Source organism: Capricornis sumatraensis, chromosome 9 (genome assembly GCF_032405125.1).
Source record: "Capricornis sumatraensis isolate serow.1 chromosome 9, serow.2, whole genome shotgun sequence".
Classification (NCBI taxonomy): Eukaryota; Metazoa; Chordata; class Mammalia; order Artiodactyla; family Bovidae; genus Capricornis; species Capricornis sumatraensis.
The window spans coordinates 75104402-75121575 of NC_091077.1; positions in this window are offsets into that span (position 1 = coordinate 75104402).

Genomic DNA, 17174 nt, shown 5'->3' on the forward strand with positions numbered 1-17174 from the left:
TTGTGCCAGAACAGGTTTTCCTGAAAGACTCACTGTGGCCCAAGTGACCTATTTTGTTTTCTTTTGTATGTATAAGGCTTTTTGTTTGAAAACTATACCTTGGAATGTGAAAGTGATTGACACGAATGGAGATGACCTAACCCACTTCTCCTTCCTGTTCTTAGCCTTGTCACTTCAGACTCAAGCTAGTTTCTCCAGGCCTGAAAAAAGAAAGGAGCTGGTAGAGAGCAAGGTTATCACACTCCTTTTTCTCTGGACCACTTCTGTTTGGCATCCACAGAAGGGTTTCTGAACACGCCATGCAACTTACTATTCTTCGCGAATACTTTCCTAGTCAGCAAGTAATAAATTGTGCTGGGCCATGTGCTGAATCTTTTACTTACATTATTTTATAAAATCTCCTCACAGAAATCTTAGAAGGCAGATAACTTGTCTATGGACATGTCAGTGATAATTAGCTGTATTAGTTGGCTCTCTTGGTTGCAAGCAAAAGAAATCAGGCTTAAACTCATATAAGAAAAAGATAGATGACTTACTGACTTACATAATCAAAAACTCAGGAGTCACTCCTCGGTTTAGACATGGTTTGATCAGAGGAGCCCAAGAGTTGAGGAGGATTTTGTTTCTCTGTATTGCTCAGCACTGCTTTCTCATATGTTGGCACCCATTCTCAGGCAGACTGTTCCACCAGTGGCAAAATGATGATTGCTAGAGACAGACGAGTATGGCATCCCTGGGGAAAGTGAAAGGCTCTATTTCTAGCAGTTTCCAACAAGTCTTGAGGCTGACTCAATTATTGGACCAATTAAGTTACATAGCCATCTTTGCTTGGCTTTCCCAATGGTTCAGTGGTAAAAAATCCGCCTGCAGTACAGGAGATGCAGGAGACATGGGTTTGATCCCTGGGTCAGGAAGATACCCTGGAGGAAGAAAAGGAAACCTATTCCAGTATTGCTTGAAAAATTCCATGGACAGAGGAGCCTAGCAGGCTAGAGTTTAAAGAGTTGTGTAGAGTTGGACGTGACTGAGTGATTGAGCACACATGCACAGCCAGTTTTTTTTTTTTTTTTGGTCACAGGATAGATATGGTGAGCGGGTTAGGCTTGGGTCACTGGAACTGGGTTCAGCTAAGTCCTTTCCTCTAAACACAAGACTGAGAAAAATACTGGGCTTATCTCCTAAGAAAAATGCAAAAGCTGTTTCTAGATGAATGGAGAGTTCACCCAAGGGCACAAATAATCACAGGTGTGCACTATGGGGGCCAACCAGGATCTGAACCCAGGTTGTGTGCCATTATTAGCTTTGTTGCTGGTGGTGTTCTTGTTATATTCAAGCTTATGGTGGCAATACTGTACTATATCCTTCCCAAACTAAAATGTTCCCTTCTCAAAGGTTTTACCTCCTGGCTAACATTGCTCTCTCATTAAAATATAGCATGCACATAGTCTGAATCATTTCTTCAGCAAATTAGTTTGCATGTTGATCTTAATTTCCTAAATTCACACTAAGATACTGAGCATCTCAGAAGCAAGGACCGTTCTTTCTTCTCCTTTTGGATAATGTGCAGCACATGTTTTGACGCATGTGAATTGTAACACAAATATCCTTCATGTATACTACGGTGTACACTGTTAACCTTCTGGATTTTGCAACTATATTTTGATTTCAAAAGAATGAGAGTGGTTTCTTTTCTGATAACTCAATAAACAAGCATCCTTAAGCTTGAGAGCATGCCACACTCTGAAAAACTGTTCAATGCTTAACATCACAAATGAATGTTTTCAGAATTTAGGTGTTATACTCAGGAATATCGTGATGATTTTTGATGTTTATGAGCAAATCTCAGATCTTATACATACTTGCTAGTTAATATTTGAGGCTTTTAAACAAAGACTACTTTTAGTATTTGAGGGTTGGACTAAGCATGGTTTCTCTGTTTGAAGTGGGAAGAATAAAAGTTTAGATTCAAATAGACTTAGGTTATAATCTTGATAGATATGTGGATTTGGATAATCCTAATGTTTTGGGGGCAGGAGGAGAAGGGGATGACAGAGGATGAGATGCCTGGATGGCATCACTGACTCGATGGACATGAGTCTGAATGAACTCCGGGAGTTGGTGATGGACAGGGAGGCCTGGCGTGCTGCGATTCATGGGGTCGCAAAGAGTTGGACACGACTGAGCGACTGAACTGAACATCCCTGAATTTTAGTTTTTAAATTTTAAAGGGACATGGTGGAATTGATAAAATAATGTACCTAAGGTGCCTTTCTCAGAGAACAATGATTATAGCTGCTCAGTGATAAAGGGTACTTTCCTTTCTCTCCCCTCTCTCTTCCTTGTCATGTGTTATTATTTTGGGTACTTTTTCTTATCTTCAAGCCTCAGTGGGTGACAGCAAAGATGACTTGCAGCATCAAGACTGCCCATTTGTAGACCAACCTAGCACATTCTGCTTGCCATATTTGTGTCAACACCCCATGACCTTGCTTAGTTGGGGATGGAGAGGACTGTCTGACTTTGATTAATAGTAGTTATTTCTTTAAGGTAAGATACTGACTTTCTCTGTGAATACCCTCTTGAAACAGATTTTGCTCAAATCACTTTGATGAATGTTTATTGAGTTCCTGCTTCCTGAAGTCAGTCTGCCTGGGCTTACATCCAAGCTCTGCTTCTTACTAAGTCTGTGCCTCGAGCAAGTGATTTGTGTTTTCCACATGTAAAATACCATGATCATGGGCTTCCAAGGTGGCACTGTGGTAAAGAATCTGCCTGCCAGTGCAGGAGATTCAGGAGACACGGGTTTGATCCCTGGGTCAGGAAGATCCCTTGGAGGAGGAAATGGCAATCCATTCCAATGTTCTCATGAGGAAAGTTCCACAGTCAGAGGAGCCTGGCAAGCTACAGTCTGTAGAGTCCCACAGAGTCAGACAGGACTGAGTGACTGAGCGCATGCACAAAATGCAATGATTACAGTGCCTACCTAAAGAGCGGCTATGCAGATTTAAAGAATTGAAACTTTTTTCACATAGCATGTGAAGTCTACACTTAGACATCTTTATTAAGTACAATATGAAGCTGAGTCAGAATTTTTCTTTACCCCTTAAGTGTTTCCATATAGTAGAGAGGGGGGAGAGACATACTCCTAAATAACCCTAACTTTATGACCCAGATAATCACAATGGTGTGATCACTTACCTAGAGCCAGACATCCTGGAATACGAAGTCAAGTGGTCCTTAGAAAGCATCTCTATGAATAAAGCTAGTGGAGATGATGGAATTCCAGTTGAGCTATGTCAAATCTGGAAGATGATGCTGTGAAAGTGCTACACTCAATATGCCAGCAAATTTGGAAAATTCAGCAGTGGCCACAGGACTGGAAAAGGTCAGTTTTCATTCCAATCCCAAAGAAAGGCAATGCCAAAGAATGCTCAAACTACCACACAATTGCATTCATCCCACACGCTAGTAAAGTAATGCTCAAAATCCTCCAAGCCAGGCTTCAGCAATACATGAACTGTGAACTTCCAGATGTTCAAGCTTGTTTTAGAAAAGGCAGAGGAACCAGATCAAATTGCCAACATCCATTGGATCACAGATAAAGCAAGAGAGTTCCCGAAAAATATATATTTCTGCTTTATTGACTATGCCAAAGCCTTGGACTGTGTGGAACACAAAAAACTGTGGAAAATTCTTCAAGAGATGGGAATACCAGACCACCTGACCTGCCTCTTGAGAAGGCTGTATGCAGGTCAGGAAGCAACAGTTAGAGCTGGACATGGAACAACAGACTGGTTCCAAAGAGGAAAAGGAGTACAACAAGGCTGTATATTGTCACCCTGCTTATTTAACTTCTATGCAGAGTACACCATGACAAACGCTGGGCTCGAAGAAGCACAAGCTGGAATCAAGATTGCCGGGAGAAATATCAATAACCTCAGATATGCAGATGACACCACCCTTATGGCAGAAAGTGAAGAAGAATTAAAGAGCCTGTTGATGCAAGTGAAAGAGGAGAGTGAAAAAGTTGGCTTAAAGCTCAACATTCAGGAAACGAAGATCATGGCATCTGGTCCCATCACTTCATGGCAAATAGATGGGGAAATGATGGAAACAGTGAGAAACTTTATTTTGGGGGGCTTCAAAATCACTGCAGATGGTGATTGCAGCCATAAAATTAAAAGATGCTTACTCTTTGGAAGGAAAGTTATGACCAACCTAGACAGCATATTAAAAAGCAGAGACATTACTTTGTCAACAAAGATCTGTCTAGTCAAGGCTATGGTTTTTCCAGTGGTCATGTATGGATGTGAGAGTTGGACTGTAAAGAAAGCTGAGCACAGAAGAATTGATGCTTTTGAACTGTGGTGTTGGAGAAGACTCTTGAGAGTCCCTTGGACTGCAAGGAGATCCAACTAGTCCATCCTAAATGAGATCAGTCCTGGGTGTTCACTGGAAGGACTGATGTTGAAGCTGAAACTCCAAAACTTTGGCTACCTGATGTGAAGAGCTGACTCATTTGAAAAGACCCTGATGCTGGGAAAGATTGAGGGCAGGAGAAGAAGGGGACAGTAGAGGATGAGATGGCTGGATGGCATCACGGACTCGATGGACGTGAGTCTGAGTGAACTCCGGGAGTTGGTGATGGACAGGGAGGCCTGGTGTGCTGCGGTTCATTGGGTCATAAACAGTCGGACATGACTGAGCAACTGAACTGAATCTACTTTGTGCTAAATCAAGAAAGAGGGACTCTAAGTATGGTAAAGAAAATTTTCATTGGCTTAACCTTATCCAGCTGAGACCCAATGATTTCTTTCTGCTGTTGAAGGATGTATTAGAGAGACCTTATTATCTTTCTATTCCATACAGTGTATCTGATAGTATGTCATCTTGAATTATGTTGTTTTTTGCAAATAACTATTTTTCATCCCCAACAAAATGGGTGGTTCCTTGTTATCAGGAACTAGTATATGCTTGAACAGTTTTTGGATAGAGTTAATAAAAGTCATATTTTAAAAACCTAGACTAAGCTAGACAGAGTTAATTTATGAGATATTATAGGACCAAGTTGTTTGCAAGGAGACTGTTATGCATCTGTAGGGCTACAGGTTTTTGTTTTTTGATGCTGAACTATTGAAATAATAAGCAGTGGTTCTTTCTGAAGGAAAAGCAGCAAAGATACTGTTAAATTTTCAGTTAGAATTAATTTCTAGGACATTGCTAAGACAATCCTCTGACATCATTTATACATTGACAAAATGGCAAGATGAATTTGGATAGCCTCAAATTCATATTCTGAGTCTCTCTACTTCTTATCCACAGACATTTGGATAAGACACTTATATTTCAGAGTTTCCCAACCTTCTTCTATAGAGATGTAATAACTAGTCACTTGTTAGGAGAAGTAAATTTGACTGTGTACAGAGAACATTTAGCTAGTGTCTAAACTGTACCAAGTGAACAGAGAATGGAAGTGATAACAGTAATAGTCATTTATTTGCTTGAGACAATGATGTTCATATAATGTCTATCAATTTAGAAATACTTTTCTCTATTTGTTGATGAGACATCTTTTGGTCTTGAAAACAAATAATGTTTGTCCACACAGGGTAGTTTTCCCTAGGGTAATATTTCTAACTAACTGAAAAATTACAGAATAACCAAAAGACTCATAGGGGATGATTCCATCTGTTCAATTTTTGGATCAAATATGGAATGAGCACAGTGTAGGAGAAGAATGTATGGAGATCAGGGAACCCAGAAGTATTTCCTCTGACATGTTATTGTCTGTCTTTTTTTTAATGATTAGGCATTAAATTTTGAATTTTTAGAAATTGTTCTTCCCCAATGCTTTAGCTATTACTTAAAATCCTTTTAAAGTAGTGTAATGAGAAGTCAAGAACAAAGAATCTGGAGTCATATTTCAGATGTGGCCTTGGGCCAGTCATTTAAATTTAATGTGCCTCAGTTTCCTCATCTAGAAAATAAAGACAATAACTGCTCTATTTTTAGAGTTGCTGCAGGCACTAAATAAAGTAATGGACATAAAGCCCCCAAAATAGCTTTTGGTGGTGGTTTAGTCCCTAAACCATGTCCAACTCTTGCGACCCCATGGACTGTGTAGCCCGCCAGGCTCTTCTGTCCATAGAACTTTGCAGGTAAGAATACTGGAGTGGATTGCCATTTCCTTCTCCAGGGGAACTTCCCGACCCAGGAATCGAACCTGGGTCTCCTGCATTGCAGGCTGATTCTTTTCCGACTGAGCTATGAGGGGAGCTCATGCCATATGTATTTTAACTATTATTGGTGCTTTCTGTTCCTGAATATAATGTTTTCTATCCCTGAATCCACCCATAATATTTTTGTACTGCCTTCACATTTTTTTCTATATCTACAATCATTCTTTAAATCAAATTCAGTTTTTTTTTTAATATTTATTTATTAGGCTATGCCAGGTTTTAGTTGTTGCACATGGCATCTTTGATCTTTAGTGCAGCATGCAGAGAAGGAAATGGCAACCCACTCCAGTGTTCTTGCCTGGAGAATCCCAGGGACGGGGCAGCCTAGTGGGCTGCTGTCTATGGGGTCGCGCAGAGTCGGACACGACTGAAGTGACTTAGCAGCAGCATGCGGGATCTTTTGTTCAGGCTTGCAACTGTTAATTGCAGCATGTGGGATATAGTTCTCTAACCAGAGGTTGAACCTAGGACCTCTGCATTGGAGTCTTAGCCACTGGACCACCAGGGAAGTCCCTAAATTCAATTCTTTCTTGGCTTTTTATATATGAAATCATGGATTTTATGTGCTTTGCATATTTTATAATTATATATGATGCTAAAGCTGAAACTCCAGTACTTTGGCCACTTCATGTGAAGAGTTGACTCATTGGAAAAGACTCTGATGCTGTGGGGGGGATTGAGGGCAGGAGGAGAAGGGGACAACAGAAAACGAGATGGCTGGATGGCATCACCGACCTGATGGAAGTGAGTTTGAGTGAACTCCGGGAGATGGTGATGGACAGGGAGGCCTGGCGTGCTGCGATTCATGGGGTCACAAAGAGTCGGACACGACTGAGGGGCTGAACTGAACTGTGAAATAAATATATAACCTTATAAGAACAATGTCCTTACATACTGCCAGTATTATCTATACCACATTTATTTGCAGTTTTGTGCCTTTGCTTGGAGCTTCAAGTACACTCAAAACTAAACTCAAAAATATGAAAACTAGAAATATATACACACGACTTAGCAACTAAACCAGCACTGCCTTATATGTATACACACATAGAGAGAATATAGGAAGTTCTACTAATTATAGCCATTTATTACTAAAAGGCAACCTATATTTATATGGTTTATTCAGAAATAATTTTCTCTGTGGATTAATTTGACACTGTTAGATGTGAGAATATAGATTGTTCATGAAAAACAGTTGATATACACAATACATACGTGTGTGTGTGTGTGTGTGTGTGTGTTGTTCCAAGGGTTGTAGATTATCTCTTGATATAAAGAGAGGTATAAAAAGGAAGGAAAGCTGTAGTTAGAACTTTTGTTGTCATTGTTGTAGTCACTAAGTTGTGTCCGACTCTTTTGTGAGTCCATGGACTATAGCATACCAGGCTCCTCTGTCCATGGGATTTCCCAGTCAAGAATATGGGAGTGGGTTGCCATTTCCTTCTTCAGGGGATCTTCCTGACCCAGGGATCGAACCCATGTTTTCTTCATTGGCAGATGGGTCCTTTACCACTGAGCCACCAGGGAAGCCCAGTGAGGCCTTAAAGTATTGGAAACAGTGAAGAGATTATGGTGTACTTTTCTTTGTAACATTGCATTATTCATATATGGAAAATGTTTAATATTTTCATCTATATTGTGAGCTTTAGCAATAATCCTGTAAGTACTCTCAAATGGTGATAATATATAGTTTTATCCTCTTGAATAGTTAGCACTATGGTGTCCCGTCTGACCTTAAGAAAATGCCAAGTAATTCTCCAGAAATAGAACTATAAAATGGTAACCTTGTAGAACAGCAGCTCTCTGCGTAAAGGATCTGCTAATCATTTACATTTCTCAGTAGACATCAATAGCCAACTATTGTTTAATTGGTGAATGCAATGTGACCTAATCACCTCAAGGAATTCCTCCTCCTAGAAGGTTTATCCCTTGGGATAATGCAATGAGCCTGAGGAATGAAGACCTAATTGCAGAAAGATAATGAGTATGGTTTCAGTCGGGCTGAGGAGGAAAGACGGTGGGAGAGAGAGCTTCAATCTCTGATTTATCTCCTTTATGATTAATTAGAAGAAAATATTAATCAAGCATGATACCAAACTAGGTACAATACAGACTAAACTTATTAGCAGAGTCAGAAAGAGACAAACTTAAAAATAAAATCTGGTCTCAGGGCTTTCATTTCAAAGCTAGCTAGAAATTCCACATAATGTGTACAAAGATTGGACATGCTTTTAAATTTATTTCTTTCCATAGTCACTGCTTTCCCCACTATCCTTAGTGTGAACAGAGGTTTACATTTTTATGTCAGGTAACAGAAGGCATTGTCTCTCCAAAGCGTCTTTATCTTGCTCATGTTAAAATACAAAACAAATGAATAGACAAACAGAAAAAAAAGTCTTCTGATATTACAATTTCCTTTTTAGCCAAGTAGGGAAATGCACACAGTTCATGCTGCCACTTAATGGCTATGATATCTTAGGCAAAGTATTTCATCTCTCTAGGCCTTAGGTTCCTGATAAGAAAATGATAGTATCAATGCCTACCTTATATGATGTGTGTGTTGTTTCTAATTATGGTAACAACACTTAAGGTGAGATCTACCCTCTTAACAAATTTTAAGTGCACAATATAGTATTATTAACTGGAGGCACAGTGTTGTACAGAAGATCTCCAGAACTTACTTATTTTTCATAATTGAGACTTTATGCCAGTTATTAGCAGCTCCCCATTCCCTCCCTGAGCCTCTGCCTCCTACTCTCTGCAACTGAGTGTGACTATTTTAGACAATTCATATATGTGAATTCATGCAGTACTTGTCCTTCTGTGGTCGGCTATTTCACTTAGCATGTCTTTAAAGTTTACCCATGTTGTTGCAGGATGTCCTTTGGTTTTAAGGTTAAATAATATTCCCTTGTGTACTATACCACATTTTCTTTATCCATTCATCCTTCGGTGGACATTTAGGTTGTTTCCACATCTTGGCTATTGTGAATAGTGCTGTAATGAATGTTAGGATGTTAGTATCTCTTCAAGATCCTGATTTCAACTATTTTAAATGTATAGCCAGAAGTGGAATTGCTGGATCATATGGAGGGACAGGGAAGCCCGGCATGCTGCAGTCCATGGGGTTGCAAAGAGTTAGACATGACTTAGCAGCTGAACAAGAGTAAATCTATTTCGGGACTTTTGAGGAGCCTCCATACAGTTTTCCATGGCAGCTGCACCATTTTGCATTCCTATCAGTAGTACACAAGCATGCCTTTTTCTCCATGTTCTCACCAGCATGTTATCATTGTCATTTTCGTAATAGTCATTATGGCATGTGTGAAGTGATATCTCATTGTGGCTTTGACTTACCTTTCCCTGAGAATTAGTGATGTTGAGCACCTTCTCATGTACCTGTAGCCATTTGTATGTCTTTTTTGAATATTTGGGCTTGTCATTTATGGCCTTTATTATGTTGAAATAACTCATTCTATACCTTGCTTAGTAGAGAATTTTTATGATGGAAACATGTGGAGTCTGTCAAGTGCTTTTTCTGCATCTATTGAAATTATCATGTGATTTTCAACCTTCATTTTGTTCATGTGGTGTGTCACATTAATGGATTTACGAATGCTAAGCCACTCTGCATTTCAGGGGTAAATCCCATTTGATCATGGTATATGATTTTTTAAACATGTTGTTGGATTCAATTTTCTAGTATTTTGAGACCCTTTGCCCATACATTCACTGGGGATATTGACCTGGAGGTATCTTTTTATGAAGGGTCTTTGTCTGGCTTTGGTGTCAGGGTAGTGCTGGCTTTAAAAAAATGCGTTGGAAGTATACCTTCCTATACAAGTGTTTGGAAGAGTTTGAGAAGAATTGGGGTTAATTCTTCTTTAAATATTTGGGAAAATTCATCAGTGAAGCCTTCTGCTGCTGAGCTCTTCCTTGTTGGGAGTTTTTGATTACTGCTTCAGTCTCCTTGAGGCTTCCCTGGTGGTTCTGACAGTTAAGAATCTGCCTGCAATGCAGGAGACCCTGAATCAGGAAGATCCTCTGGAGAAGTAAATGGCAACCCTCTCCAGTGTTCTTGCCTGGAGAATTTCATGGACAGAGGAGCTTGATGGACTACAGTCCTTGGAGTGTAAGAGTTGGACACAACTGAATGACTAACACTTTCACTTTCAGTCTCCCTACTAGTAATCTGTTTAGATTTTCTTAGTAGGTTATATGTTTCTAGGAGTTTATTAATTTCTTTTAAGTTATCCGGTTTGTTGGAGTGTAATTTTTAATGGTGTCCTATGAAGCTTTTTTTTTTTTTTAATTTCTGTGGCATCAGTTGCAATGTCTTTTCATTTATTTCTCATTTGTTTGGATCTCCTCTCTTTTTTTCTTTGTCCAGCTAATGGTATGTCATTTTCTTATCTTTTCAAAAATCCAACTTTTAGTTTTGTTTTTCTACTCTCTATTCCATTTATCTCTGTTCTAATCTTTATTATTTCTTGCCTTCTGCTAACTTTAGGTCTAGTTTATTCTTTTTCTTTCCTTGAGGTGTAAAGTTTATTTGAGATTTTTTTTTCACTCATATAGGTGGTTATTGCTATAAACTTCTCTATTAATACTGCATTTGCTTTATCCTTTAGATTTTGGTATGCTGTGTTGTCTTTTTTTGTTTGTCTCAAGATATTTTTCTATTTTCTCTTTTGATTTCTTCTTTGACCCATTGGTTATTCAAAGTTTGTTGTTTAATAGCCGCACATTTGTGAATTTTACAATTTTTCCTCTGCTGCTGATTTCTAATTTCATTCTATTGTGTTTGGAAAAGATACTTGGAATAATTTGTCTTTTTAGATATAAGATTTGTGGCTTAACATGTGATCAATCCTGGGGAAGATTCTGTGCTCACATAAGAATATATATTTTACTACTGTAGGAGGTAATGTTCTGTACATCTTCTGACACCTAGATGTATGGAAAACCACTCCTCTGTTCTCTGTCTGTTCACAGATTACTTTCTACTCCAAAATGTGTGTGTGTGTGTGTGTGTGTTTTAGGGGAGAGGTTCTCACAACAAACAATTCTGTAACATCAGCTCATTGTCCTATAAATTAACTCAATTCTGATACTATCTACCTAGAGTTAGCATCAGATCTCACAGATTAAGGACTCAGGCCCACCAGCCCACTCCCTTCCCACTTCAGATGACAATTACAAGTCCTAATCACTATCTGTACATCAGACCACTCAGCTATAAATTTGAGCTTCTCACATTCCCTCTCCAGGTTTGATTAATTTGCTAGAGTGGCTCACAGAACCCAGGAAATGGTTTATTTAGTGTATTACTCATTTGTTGTAGATGGATGTAACTCAGGAATAGCCTGATGGAAGAGATTCATAGGACAGGATATGGGGGAAGGAGCTCCCATGATCTCTCCAGGTGTGCCACCACCTCAGTATCTCCAGGTCTTCACTAATCTAATCCAATGCTATCTGAACCCTACTTTTTGGGGGTTTTTGTGGAAGCTTCATTAAGTAGGCATGACTGACTAATTCATTGGTCAGGTAATTTGGTTCATTTGATTCTCTGTCCAACTCTTCCCTTCCCCAGGGAGAAGGTAGGAGTTAGGTGTTTCATTTGCTCTCTGTGCTGAGCAAAGGGGAGTGGCTATGATGATTGCCAGCTCAAACCATTATCAGTGTTCTCATTGGCCCTGGGGGACCTTAATATGCCATGTTCATCAGTGCTCTGAGAGATGCTAGATGGAAGTCAGTCATCTGGGTAGCCCCAAATAAGTTAGAGCATTGAACACACAGTGAGCCCTTTTCCAGCCTTGGCAGAAACTGGAAACTGGTTCAGTCCCAATCATATGGTGCTATGCTATGGGTAGGGTTTTGGTAACAGAGTGTCTCAAATTTTCCTGCCAGCATCAGTGTGGCTGATTTCCTGCTTATTTGAGGTATGGGAGCTTCTTAACTTCTGGATTTCTTATCAGTGAAATCTGTCTCAGAATTTTTCAATCAGTGTGTTCACTGAGAGAAGGAATGCCCAGGCCTTCCTATTCCACTATCTTGCTGGTGTCACTCCCCTTCACTGGGTGATTTTGGGGAGGAAAGGAGATAAGGGATGAAAAGTGCTTAGCTCTGGGCACTGCACATATCAGTCAATAAATAAATGTTGATAGTGATATTGTAGCAGAGACATTACTTTGCTGACAAAGCTCTGTAGAGTCAAAACTATGGTTTATCCAGTAGTCATGTATGGATGTGAGAGTTGGACAACAAAGAAAGCTGAATGGTGAACTGACGCTTTTGAACTGTGGTGTTGGAGAAGACTCTTGAGAGTCCCTTGGACTGCAAGGAGATCCAACCAGTGAATCATAAAGGAAATAATTCCTGAATATTCATTGGAAGGACTGATGCTGAAGCTCTAATACTTTGGCCACCTGATGTTAAGAACTGACTTGTCAGAAAAGATCCTGATGCTGGGAAAGATTGAAAGCAGGAGGAGAAGGGGACAGCAGAGGATGAGATGGTTGGATGGCATCACTGACTCAATGGACGTGATTTTGAGCAAGCTCTGGGAGTTGGTGAAGGTCAGGGAAGCCTGACATGCGACAGTCCATGGGGTCACAAATGTCAGATAAGACTGAGCAACTGAACTGAGTGATATTGTTAAAATACTATGATTGCATTTCTGGTCTAGGGCTCAGTTTTAGACTGTAAATAGTGGACACATGCCCTTAAATTCTGAGCAGCCAAGAGCAGTTGATAATGGTGTAAGAATGGAATGAGTGACCAAAGGCATTTATATTATAAATTTGCCCATGTACACATATCTGAAATCAGTTCAGTTCATTTCAGTCGCTCAGTTGTGTCCGACTCTTTGTGACCCCATGAATCGCAGCACGCCAGGCCTCCCTGTCCATCACCATCTCCCGGAGTTCACTCAGACTTATGTTCATCGAGTCCGTGATGCCATCCAGCCATCTCATCCTCTGCCGTCTCCTTCTCCTGCCCCCAATCCCTCCCAGCATCGAAGTATTTTCCAATGAGTCAACTCTTCGCATGAGGTGGCCAGAGTACTGGAGTTTCAGCTTCAGCATCATTCCTTCCAAAGAAATCCCAGGGCTGATCTCCTTCAGAATGGATTGGTTGGATCTCCTTGCAGTCCAAGGGACTCTCAAGAGTCTTCTCTAACACCACAGTTCAAAAGCACCAATTCTTTGGTGCTCAGCCCTCTTCACAGTCCAACTCTCACATCCATACATGAGCACAGGAAAAACCATAGCCTTGGCTAGAGGACCTTAGTCGGCAAAGTAATGTCTCTGCTTTTGAATATGCTATCTAGGTTGGTCATAACTTTTCTTCCAAGGATTAAGCGTCTTTTAATTTCATGGCTGCAGTCACCATCTGCAGTGATTTTGGAGCCCAAAAAGATAAAGTCTGACACTGTTTCCACTGTTTCCCCATCTATTTCCCGTGGAGTGATGGGACTGGATGCCATGATCTTAGTTTTCTGAATGTTTAGCTTTAAGCCAACTTTTTCACTTTTCTCTTTCACTTTCATCAAGAGGCTTTTTAGTTCCTATTCACTTTCTGCCATAAGGGTGGTGTCATCTGCATAGAATCAGTAGCAGGATAATAATATTAGACTACCATGATAATTTGCTAAATATTTATTACAAACTGAATTACCAGAGATTGAAAAGGGAGAGTAAGACAAGTTCCGTTTCTTAGATATGTTTACATTTTGGAGGGGGAGACATATAAACAACTGTCATGCAAACCGATCGGGTACCTTGGCAACACGTGAAATTAATTCTTCGGGGTGGGACAGAGAGTCAGAACCAAAGAGCAGGAGTTTGCCAAGTGGATACATTGAAGAAGGATGTTCTCAGTAGAGCAGTGTCATTTGGCATGAGCTCTGAATGGCAAACTCCAGTACTTTGGCCACCTCATGTGAAGGATTGACTTATTGGAAAAGACTCTGATGCTGGGAGGGATTGGGGGAAGGAGGAGAAGGGAATGACCAAGGATGAGATGGCTGGATGGCATCACTGACTCGATGGACATGAGTTTGAGTGAACTCTGGGAGTTGGTGATGGACAGGGAGGCCTGGCGTACTGTGATTCATGGGCTCGCAAAGAGTTGGACATGACTGAGCGACTGAACTGAACTGAACTGAATGACTCAAGGTGCGGTGTGTATCTTAGAGGTGAGTGTGTGTGTGCGTGCACATCACGTGCTAGAGATGAGGTAAAATTTAGCTGGGAACAGTCTTGAGTTTCCAAATGATATAATCCAACTTTTGTTTAGAAAGTTAACTTTGACAGAAATAAAGACAGTACATCAGCAAGAGAAGAGACTGGGAGCAGGAGTTGAGGTATTTCAGGTATAAATTAGAGGAAAACTGAAGAGGAGAGAGAAGAAGATTTTGCGCTGGGCAAACAGGGAGTCATCTGCAAGGTTTTCTGGATAAATGTCAGGGAATACTGAAAGTAGTCCAGAGGATTAAGAAAGTAAGAATGAGTAATCGGTGAGAATATTCATTTAAGGAGTTTGACAATCAGAGAGGCAGAGACAGGGTTAGTAGGTTTGAAAATCAGGCTGAATGGAAAGGAACATTTTCTTAGAGGAGAGACTTATTTAAAGACAGAAGGAAAGAAATGTGAGGAATTTAGGATGCAAAAGCAAGTAGTAATTGATAAAGAAGCTTCCAGAATAAAACCAATAGTACAGGTCAGGCGTGGTCTTGGAAGAGATGAGGATTCAGTTTTTCCCTAATAAGTAAAGGAAGCGGAATTAAGATATTCATAAGAGTAAACATACTGACCTCTCCTGTTTTTTTTTTCTGATGAATATGTGTGATGAAATTTTGAACTTTGACTGTGTAACAAGTCAGTTGGGCTACAAGGCCGTACAGACGTGGATAACAAGGATAAATATGCTGTAGAAGTGAGGGGAGGAAACCATGTGAATCATGGCTTGTGTTCCTTTTGTACTGTCAGCAAGAAGCGTCAAGTCATGTGTTAAGTCCAATTTCGATTGTACATGCCTCAGGAGGTAGCATATTTACATGTTCTACCTTGCCATGGCCCTGGATTCCTTTTATGTTTTATTAAAGTTATGAGACTTACCTCCTTTATTATAAGAACACCTCAACCCCCTTTTATAAAGTAGTAGATAAAATGTGAATAAATACTGAAGATATTTCAAAAACAGTTTAGATATGGGAGAGATGGGGCCATATTATTGATTACTTAAAAGTGATAAAAAATTAGAAGAGATAGAATAGGCCATTGTGTTCAATCCAGACATGCTGAAGTTAAGAAAAGGACTTTAGACCATAGCAAGCATCTGTGACAAAGCAGTGGCAGGCTGAGAGAGCACTGAGTCTGCGGCAGTCACAGATTTGAAGGCTATTGTGTATCACGATTTGCTTCAGCAATTCAGTAAGTCAAGTTCAGCGTCTCCTAAGACTGTTAAACCCTCAGCCCTAATTTGTTCCTCTCTATGGTGAAATTACCCAGAATGCTAAAAGATACAATCCCCTCTTGATACGGTCACGAATTGTCTAAATCCAAAAGCCAACACAACCGACATGAATTTTAGCACTGTCCTTTCTCAGAGAGTGAGCACCAGTATAAATCTCTAGACAAGGGAAGACATAAGAAAATTATTTTGCAGAGTCTCTGATTAAACACAATAAATTAGTTAAGCGGTACCACTGAGATTTGTGCTGGAGAAGCAGAGTTCAGAGCTCCAATGAGAACTTGTTGGAGTCCTTAAGAAAGGAATAAATTACATCTGAGAGAACCTTACACTTTAGCAAAGAAATAAAATAGACTGCAAGTATTTGTTGAGTTATGAGAGGCTACAAATGGGATTTTGTTAGTTCTGAAAATGTAGGAGGAGGGCCTTTATTTTGCAGGAAGGCTTAGGATGGCACTCCAAGTAGCTGGAGAGAAAGTCTGACCATTAGCTAGACAATAGTGTTCTCCAGGTAGGTAGGAGTCCTCCAGGCAAGAATCTGGCCTGTTTAAAACAGAGGAAACATATCAGCCTTTGAATACAATCATATCATATGATTTATTTTTGCTTTCAAACATATGGTCACTGACTTCTGTGGTCATTAAATGAGAATAAACACCCTTTCTTTACCTCCACCTCTCCGATATCAGCAATTTCAAGGTGATTCTTCGTGGTTCTCTTTAGTCAGGACTCTAATACCACCTCCTACCATCCTCAAGTCCGTTGTCTTCTTTTCTCATAATAAAGAAATGAGAAGACCTCCCCTTTTCTAACTTTCTACAGGAGTCAAAGTTCCCATTGGGCCATAATTGGTAACCAGAGCTGAAGGCTTAGCAATTAAATTCTCCTTGAAAATATATGAATAAAAGTAGAAATGGTAAGGGCTGATTTTTGACTAAACTTTTGCCAGCTCTTCCAATGTTTTATGAAGAAGTGCTGGCAGATTCAATAAATCTCAGCTGGCTGTTGTCCAGGAGAAATTATCACTAGCCCATTGAAGGATCTCTGGCTGCTCCTTAGGAAAGGGAAGGGAGGAAGAATCATTCTGGTTCATTCTGAGTTGTGCATTATACATTAAATTAAAATATATGTTTCACCCATTTAGCAGTCTGAATAATAAAAGCTGTATACAGCTGCAACAACTCTGCTCTATGCATTTTAATGACTGATTTGTGAATATACTAGAATTATAACCGCTATTCAAATATTTTCCTTTTTTAAGAAGTCACAAATCCCTCCCTTTAAAAATGCACAGACAAACACTTTATAATCTTTTAATAATTTGAACTAAAGAGTTTTAAAGCTTAGAATATGTGGAAATTATTTGTTTTAGGACCAGCAAATATAATGGGCTTGTCAATATGGTATTCAAATAACTGTCAAAATATTTGGAGTGTCTCCAGCAAAGGGAACCTA